Here is a 9,398-nt window from a genome sequence, read left to right as displayed (position 1 = left end):
AAAAAAATATTACCCAAACGAATAGTAATTTGCGCTTGCAGTACATAGGACAAATGGAGATAAATTTGAATGTCACCAAGAAATAGCAAATAGCCTCTTTCTCACCCAGATTGCTCCCTCGCTTCTCTCTCTCATTACGTGGTTACCACTCACTTATTCCTGCCAAGTTTGCTTAAATGGTCCCTTCACCTACTTACCACCATCATCAGACTATCATCACACCTAACCTTTATGGAATGCTAGCCAATCTACTAAGTGTTTTACTTAATTATCTCGTTTTCTCAGATTAAGAAACTGATATAAAGAGGTTAAGTAACTTTCTCCAGATCACAGACTTGGTAAACAATCTACACTGAGATTCAAGCCCACAACTCAGTATCCTCTGTCTCTTGCTGATAGTCTCCCGATGCAATGTTTTGATATTAGCAAAAGTATAACCTTTCTGTTTCAACTGTTTCTGGAAAATAACTTCCCCTTTTTCAACTCTCATCCCACAGCTCCCAAATAGCCAAGGAATATTAAACATTCCTGTAGTTCTTTCTCCTCTAAAAATACTTGACATTTTGCATCACCTGCCAATTTCACTCAGTAAATCCTATTGCCATGGAGCAAAATGTCTTCCCCCATATTTTTAAATGTTTATTTTTGAGAGAGAGAGAGAGAGAAAGGGTGCTAATGGGGGAGGAGGTAAAAGAGACATAGAATACAAAGCAGGCTCCAGGCTCCAAACTGTTAGCACAGAGCCCTATGTGGGGCTCAAACCCATAAATGGTAAGATCGTGATCTGAGCCAAAGTCAGATGCTTAACTGCCTGAGCCACTCGGGAGCCCCCATTACAGCCTTATACAGAGCCGTTTCTCTGCCCTAGAAAGCTCTGTTCCACTTGTCCATCTCTCCTTCTCCTAGAAGCCCTGAAACCATTAATCTACTGTCTCCATAGTTCTGTCTCTTCCAGATTATCAAAGGGTTGGCTTTTTTCACTTATTCACATGCATTTAAGTTTTTTCATATCTTTTTGTTCTTTTAAGTAGGCTTCACTCCCAGTGCAGAGCTCAGTGTGGGGCCCAAACCCACAACCCTGAAGTCAAGACCTGAGCCAAGATCAAGAGTTAGATACTTAACTGACTGAGTCTTCCAGGTGCCCTTCTTCCATGACTTCCATGTCTTTCGTGATTTGATAGCTTATTTCTTTTGAGCTCTGAACAATAGTCCATTTTCTGGATATACCACAGCTTATTCATCCATTCACAAACTGAAGCATAGCTTAGCTACTTTTTAATTTTGGCAGTTATGAACACAGCTGCTAGAAACATCCATATGCAGGTTTTTCAACTCTTTTGGTTAAGTACCAAGGAGCACAGTTGCTGGATTGTATGATAAGAATATGTTTACTTTTATAAGAAACCACCACACTGTGGCTTAACCATTTTCCATTCCCACCAACAGTGAATAAGAGTTCTTATTCTTACCAGCACGTTATGGTATCAGTGTTTTTTAATTTTGGTTATTCTAATAGGTGTGTAGTGGTTTCTCATTGCTGTTTTAATTGCATTTCCCTGATGACATATGATATATGAAATATATTTTATATGCTTCATTGCCATTTGTATATCTTCTTTGCTGAAGTGTCTGTTAAGGTCTTTGGCCCATTTTTTAATCAGGTTATTCCTTTCCTTTTCTTAATAAAAGAATATATTTGACATATAACATTGAGTAAATTTAAGGTGCATAAGATATTAATTTGATACATCAATGTAGTATAATATGTACTATGACTGCCACTGTAGTGTTAATTAGCACCACCATCACATTATATAATTATCATTTCTGTTTAGCCCTTGAAGCCATTGAGTTCTAGTCACTTATTAAGTTTGTTGGTTATAATACAGATGTCACTATCCACTAGACCTAGTGCATAGGTCTCTATTTTATTTCATTGCAAGTTTGTACCCTTAACATCTATCCTATTATCCTGCTCCCATACCTTTGCAATCACATTTTAATATCTTTTTTAAAGAGTTTAGAGTCTTTTTTAGATTCCACCTGTAATTTGTCTTCCTGTCTGATTTATCTTACTATGCATAATGTCCTCAAGGTCCATCCAAAGTTTGTATATTTTAGATAACAGTCCTTTATGAGATATGTCTTTTGCAAATATTTTCTTATTGACGGGGGCTTGTCTTTTCATTCTCTTGACAGTGTCTTTCTATAGAGTAGGAAACTTAAATTTCTTTAAATTAAATTTGTTTATTTAAATTTAATTTTAATGAAGTCCAGCTTTATCGATTCTTTCTTTTGCACATCGTCCTTTTAGTATTATATCTAAAAAGATATTGCCATACCTAAGACCATATATTTATTTTTCCCTATGTTATCTTTTAGAACTTTTATAGTTTGTCAATTGACACTTCAGTTTATGATCTGTTTTGTGGTATTTTTGTGTGCAATATAAATTCCAATTCATTTCTTTGCATATTGATGTCCAGGATCACCCTGTTTTTGCTCAGGGTGTTGGGTGGGGTTTTTTTTTTTTTTTTTGCCACTTTGTCTAAGATCAGTTGACTATAATTATGTGGTTTTATTTCTAGGATCTCTATTGTGTTCCACTGATTTGTCTATTTTTCTGCCAGGATCATACTGTATTAATTATTATAGCTGTGTAGTAAATCATTATATGAAGTAGTGTCAGTTTCCTAACTTTCAAATCAGGCCCACTTCTTCTCTGAGTGAGCTTTTGTTTCTCCATATGACTTTTAGAATTAGTGTCAATAAAATAATTTTGTTTGCACAAAATAACCTGCTGGACATACTTGATTGGAATTGCATTGAATCTGTAAATCAAGTCCGGGAAACTGAAATCTTGACAATATTCAGTCTTCTTGTCCATGAGCATGTATTATCTCTTTTTTATTTAGTTCTTCTTTCATTTATTTCATCATAGTTTTGTATTTTCATAATATAGATCTTGTACGTATTTATTAAATTTATGCTTACATATGTCAGTTTTAGGACTGCTAATGTAAATGTCATCTTGTTTTTAATTTCAAATTCTGCTTGGTCTTTGCTCATATATAGGAAACCAGATGACTTTTATATGTTAACCTTATATCCTTCCACCTTGTTATAATTACTTAGAACCAGGAGATTTTTTGGTTGATTCCTTCAGATTTTCTGCATAGGCAGTTATGTCATCCATAAATGAAGACATTTTAATTTCTTCCTTCTCATTCATACAACTTTTTTTTTCATGTTTTACTGTGTTAACTAGGACCACCATGACTACACTGAAAAGCAATCATGAGGGGGACATCCTAGCCTTTTTTCTGATTTTAGTAGGAAAGATTTGACTTTCTAACCATTAAATATAAGGTTGGCTGTAGGTTTTGTGTATGTTTTCTTTTTCAAGTAGAAGAAGTTCCTGTACTAGAGGAATAGAGAATAAATCTACTCTCAGTTTACCAAGTGGAATGGATATTGGATTCTGTCAAATGCTTTTTCTGCACCTATTGATAGGATCATGTGATTTTTCTTCTTTAGTCTTTTTATGTGATGGAATACATTAACTGACTTTTGAATGTTGAATCATCCTTGCATAACTGGAATAAATCCCACCTAATCATAGTGTATAATTCTTTTCATAGACTGTGGATTATATTTGTTAATATTTCATTGAGAATTTTTGCATTTATGTTCATGAGAGATATTGGTCTGTAGTTTCCATTTTTGTTTTTTTCTTTTGTACTGTCTTTGTCTGATTTTAGTACTGGTGTAATGCTGGCCCCATAGAATCCCTCTATCTTCTGAAAGAAATTGTAGAGAAGTGGTATAATTTTTCCTTAAATGTTTGGTCAAATTCACAGGATGGCCAGAGTGGGCTGGAGGTGGGTATTTCCTTTTTTCCACCTGAAGGCTGAGGCCAGCTAGAGCTTTTCCCTGGGAGGTGTGCCAAGAAAAGCCTAATAATCCCCAATGGTCAAGCTTGAAAGACCACACATAGATTTTGGCCTGGAATAAGATTCCTCAGCTTCCAGGGCCTGGGTCCATCCCACACTGTTGATATATTCACTCCCAGAGGTGGTCAGACAGTCACTGCATGCAAGGCATGTGGATGGCCATCGGGCACGTGGACTATAGTGTTTATACCTGTGCATGTGTAGGCACTTCACACTGTGAGGTAAGTGAGAATGAGAGGGAGAGGGAGTAAGCTGTGGTCTATGGGCAGGTATCTGGGAAACCAGGGTATCTCTCTCTGTGCTACCACCTTTTGGCATGGAACTTTATAGATTCTCAGGATTCTAAATTTTAATCTGGCCTTCTGGCATTATGAAAGTAGTTTGTCAAGGTAAGAGGTATGAACATGTTTTATTTAACACTTAATTAAGTCAATTTTTGTTTACTTTTTGTGTGACAAAAAGCACATAACATAAAATTTGCCATTTAACTATTTTTAAGTGTTGAACTATGTCAGCAATGTTAAGTATATTTGCATTGTGAAACTGACTCCGGAATTTTTTCATCTTGCACGTCTGAAACCCTATACCCATTAAATAACAATTCCACTTTTCTTCTTCCTTGCAACTGTTGGTAACTTCCATTTTACTTTATGTTTCTATGAATTTAACTGCTTTAGATATTTTATATCAATGGAATCTTACAGTATTTATCTTTTTGCAACTGGCTTATTTCACTACATGATATCCTCAAGGTTCATCCATTTTGTAGCATGTGACAGTATTTCTTTGCTGTTTAGGGATGAATAATATTCCTATGTATGTGCATATCACATTTTGTTTCCTCATGCATTGTCAATGACATTTGGGTTGAGTCCATCCCTTGGCTATAGTAAATTAGTTTTGCAAATATCTCTTTAAGATCCTACTTTTAACTCTTTTAGAGTAGAAATCCCAGATGGGATTGCTAGATCATATGGCAGTTTTATTTTTAATTTTTTGTTTGAAAAACCTCCATACTGTTTCCAAAGCAGTCTCACCATTTTACAAATTCACCAATAATACGCAAAGGTTCCAATTTTTCGATGTCCTTACCAACACTTGTTTTCTGTTGTCTTTAATAGTAGTCATCCTAAAGGGTATGATGTGATATCTCATTGTAGTTTTGACTTACATTTTTTATATATAGTGATATTGAGCATCTTTTCATTAGTTTGTAGGCCACTTATATATCATCTTTGGAGAAATATTTATTCAAGTTTATCTTAGTCCATTCAAGCTCCTATCACACAATAACATAGATTGGGTGTTTTATAAACAACAGAAATTTATTTCTCACAATTCTGGAGACTGGAAAATCCAACATGAAAGCACTAGGAGATTCACTGTCTGGTGGGAGCCTGCTTCCTTGTTTACATATAGCCAATGGCTTGCTATACCCCACATGGTAGAAGGGACAAAGGTGGTTTCTGGGGTCTCTGGGGTCTCAAAGAGCAATAATCCCATTTATGAGACTTCTTCCCTCATGATCTAATCACTCCCCAAAACCCCACCTCCAAATATAATCACACTGGCTTTGGTTTTAACACATGAATTTGGGGGACACACAAATAATCCATCGCAATGTCTTTTGACCATTTTTTAATCAGGTTGTTTTTATTGTTGTTGAGTTGTAGGCATTCTTCATATATTCTGAGATACTTATATATCTGAGATATTCTGAGTGCTTATCAGATGTATAATTTGCAAATATTTTCTCCCATTCTATAGTTTGTTTTTTGGCTCTATAAATTATGTCTTTTGATTCACAACTATTTGCAAGTTTGTCTATTTTTTCCTTTTTCCTTTTACGCCCTCTTTTTCCTTTTATGCCCACATCCAGAGATACTGATCTTGTCACCTAGATGAAGTGCGTAACAATGCCTATGTCATATGGATGCTGGATAATGCACATTTCTATTCCCTTTCACTTCCCTTTGTGTCTCTCAAGAAAACCTCACCAAACACACATAAATAAATTCATGAAGATAGGGAATGATAGATAGATAAATACATTGCTATTTGATTTCAAGATAGATATGTTAGATTGTTACTTAGAAAATATACAACCCATATTAAAGAGAACATGGGTCATGTGGAAACTGAGATTTTTTTAATTCCCTTTTTATCTGTTCTGTTTGTTACTATGCTTCCCAAAGATGTTTCTTAATGAACCAATCACCTCTTTCTTCAACCACAAATGGGGAGAAGTTTTGCTTCTCCGTCACGTTCTAGAAGATGAAACTGGAAACTCAGAAACTCTCCTTCAAAACCCACTCCCCTACTGCAACATCATTCCTCTGCCTCATCTCTGTTTCAGAAATTCAGGCTGAAAACATTCTAAAAATGTCAGCTGTCCTAGAAAGGAGGCCATACAGACACACTGATGCCTAAAGTGCAAGGGCAGCTGAGACAGTCCACTGTTAATCTGCTTGAGACTCAGGGAAACTTTGAGAGGAAGGATTTTTCCCCCTTAATGTCTATTTGTAAATTTTGAGAAAGAGCCCACACATGAGTGGGGGAGGGGGGGAAGGAAAAGAGGCAGAGTGACCGAGAGAATCCCAAGCAGGCTCCACATGATCAGTGTAGAGCCCAAATCAGGGCTCAATCCCATCAACATTGAGATCATGACCTGAGCCGAATTCAAGAGTCAGACGCTTAACTGAATGAGCCACCCAAGTGCCCCAGGAAGGACCTTTTAGACCAGGAAACAGAGCTGGAACATTTGGTTGACCTAGGGCAAACAGCAAAGTGCTAGCTCCTGTCATGCTCTGTACAATTATGTCCCACCATTTTCCAACCATGAAAGCAGATTCCTGACAGGAAGACAGATGAAGAAAATCAGGAAAGTAGGTAAAAAGGTAAAGAAATGGCTTCTAGAGACTTCAAAAATATGCTCCTCAAGCTCCTCCTACTCCTCTGTTCTAATTCATGACTACCTGAATACTATATTCCTGTCTCAGCATCTGTATCTCCAAAATCCATACCCAGAAGGTTGCCTACACGGAGAGCTCCTGTAGGAACTCCTTGCCCACTGCAATCACCATGAGTATGGCTGACAAACATGGCACCTCTCTGGCTTCGCCATTAGAGCTGACATAGGCTACTTCTCTGAGCCAAGTGACAGGACAACTGCCACATAACATTCTATTTCACAATTCTTTTTTTTCTCTCTTTTTTTTTTATACACAGTCATACCTCAAATAGCTAGTGACCCTTAGCTGTCCTCATATATTCAAGAAACAGTAACAAGTGGAGTGAACAATTGTTGGGCCAGACTTGTCAACTAGTGGACTTCACTTTAGGGAAGGACATACTGTGTGGGCCACTTTATTTGGGGCCAACCGCTCCACACTATTTGTAGTTCATTTTTCTTAGGCAGGTTCATTTCATCAGAGAAGAGCCCAAAGGTCTCCTAATCTCAGGGGGTCAAGTTGGATGTCCATAATAAGGCTGGCTGCAAACATTCTTAGAATCTAGCAGTTGAAACAGTCTGTAGCTCTCATCATTGAGTACATAGTCTTAAACTTCATCCTCCTTTTTCAGTACAGAGTCATGCCTACCCTATTCAGAAGGGCTTGTTGGGTGCCTGGGTGGCTCAGTCGGCCAAGCCTCCGACTTTGGCTCAGGTCAGATCTCACATTTGTGGGTTCGAGCCCCACGTCAGGCTCTGTGCTGACAGCTAGCTCAGAGCCTGGAACCTGCTTCTGGTTCTGTGTTTCCTTCTCTCTCTGCCCCTCCCCCTCTCATGCTCTGTCTCTCTCTGTATCAAAAATAAATAAAACATTAAAAAAATAAAAAAAAAAAAGAAGGGCTTGTCAACCCCACTCCAAATCTCTCTGGTTTAAACTCTCTAAAAGTCAACCTCATTTTTCTGACGGATTGATTAGGGGAAGAAGCATTGCAAAACATCAATATCTAAACAGAATTGTGAATGGAATCAGTTAATATACATAAAAATTTCCACCTTTACTATAAATCGAAACCTACTTAATATTTCTGAGCCTCAGTTACATCAATTATTAATAATATTCCTACTTCAGCCTTAGTGGATTGAGAAACTCATGAAATGGCTCCTTTTTTGTACCTCTTAGGGTAAACTCAAAAATTAGTTTCATGACACATGAGATATTTTCCCTATATAATCAAAGGGAAAAATGAAAAAGAGAAATTACAATAATCTTGTAGCCTGGCCTTTTGCTTCAAGATTGCAATATATAATGCAAGTTATGTTTGTAACTGGCATATGAGAGAGGAATTGTTTGCATTGTACAAATAATTACACAGAAGTTTAAAGTGATGAAAATACTTTGATCACATCTGCTTAGTTAGTAACAGGTTGGAAAGATATGCAAACACATATTTAAACTGACTCAAACGATCATGTTCTCTTTAATGTTTAAATCATAACAATGATTAGAAATTTGAGGTTACATATATTGATGAGCTCCAGGTTAAAATGAAAATTGATTCTAAGAGGAATACAAATCTTGCAGCAACATCATACAAATAAGACTATATAGTCTTGTACTCAGGCTGACTTTAATACAAACTCTGATGTTTTCATTTACTTCAAAAACAAATTTACTGCAAAACCCAGATGGTCCACTGGGTTCTTGTGATAGTGAAAGACTTGCCAGTGCCAATCACCAGAGGCATAAATGGACGCTGAAAAACAGACTTTAAAAAGAGGGATTTAGGTGGCAAAAGGAAAGTATTTTGCTTTTCTTTCTCAGTCTACATTTGAGAGGTAGACAAGTTCAAATGTGATCTTGGACACTGAAGGTATAGGATGGTGTTTTAAATAAGGCAACCGACAGAAAGGGAAAAGATAGTGGCATATGGCATATCAGATAAAAGGCTAGTATCCAAAACCTACAAGGAATCCACCAAACTCCACACCTGAAAAATGAATAATCCAGTGAAGAAATGGGCAGAAGACATGAATAGACCCTTCTCCATAAAGGACATCCAGATGGCCAACAGGCACATGAAATGATGCTCAGCATCACTCATCATCAGGGAAATACAAATCAAAACCACACTGAGATATCACCTCACACCAGTCAGAGTGGCTAAAATGAACAAATCAAGAGACTATAGATGCTGGCGAGGATGTGAAGAAATGGGCACCCTCCCACTGTTGGTGGGAATGTAAACAGGTACAGCCACTCTGGAAAACAATGTGGAAGTTCCCCAAAAAACTATCAAGAGAACTCCCCTATGACCCAGCAATAGCACTGCTGGGGATCTACCCAAGGAGTACAGGAGTGCTAATGCATAGGGGTACATGTACCCCAATGTAGATAGAAGCACTTTCTACAATAGCCAAATCATGGAAAGAGCCCAAATGTCCACAAACTGACAAATGGATAAAGAAGATATGGTATGTGTGTGTATATATATATA

This window comes from Suricata suricatta, chromosome 11, assembly GCF_006229205.1.
Source record: "Suricata suricatta isolate VVHF042 chromosome 11, meerkat_22Aug2017_6uvM2_HiC, whole genome shotgun sequence".
In the NCBI taxonomy this organism is placed as follows: Eukaryota; Metazoa; Chordata; class Mammalia; order Carnivora; family Herpestidae; genus Suricata; species Suricata suricatta.
Note: the sequence above shows the minus strand (reverse complement) of the source record.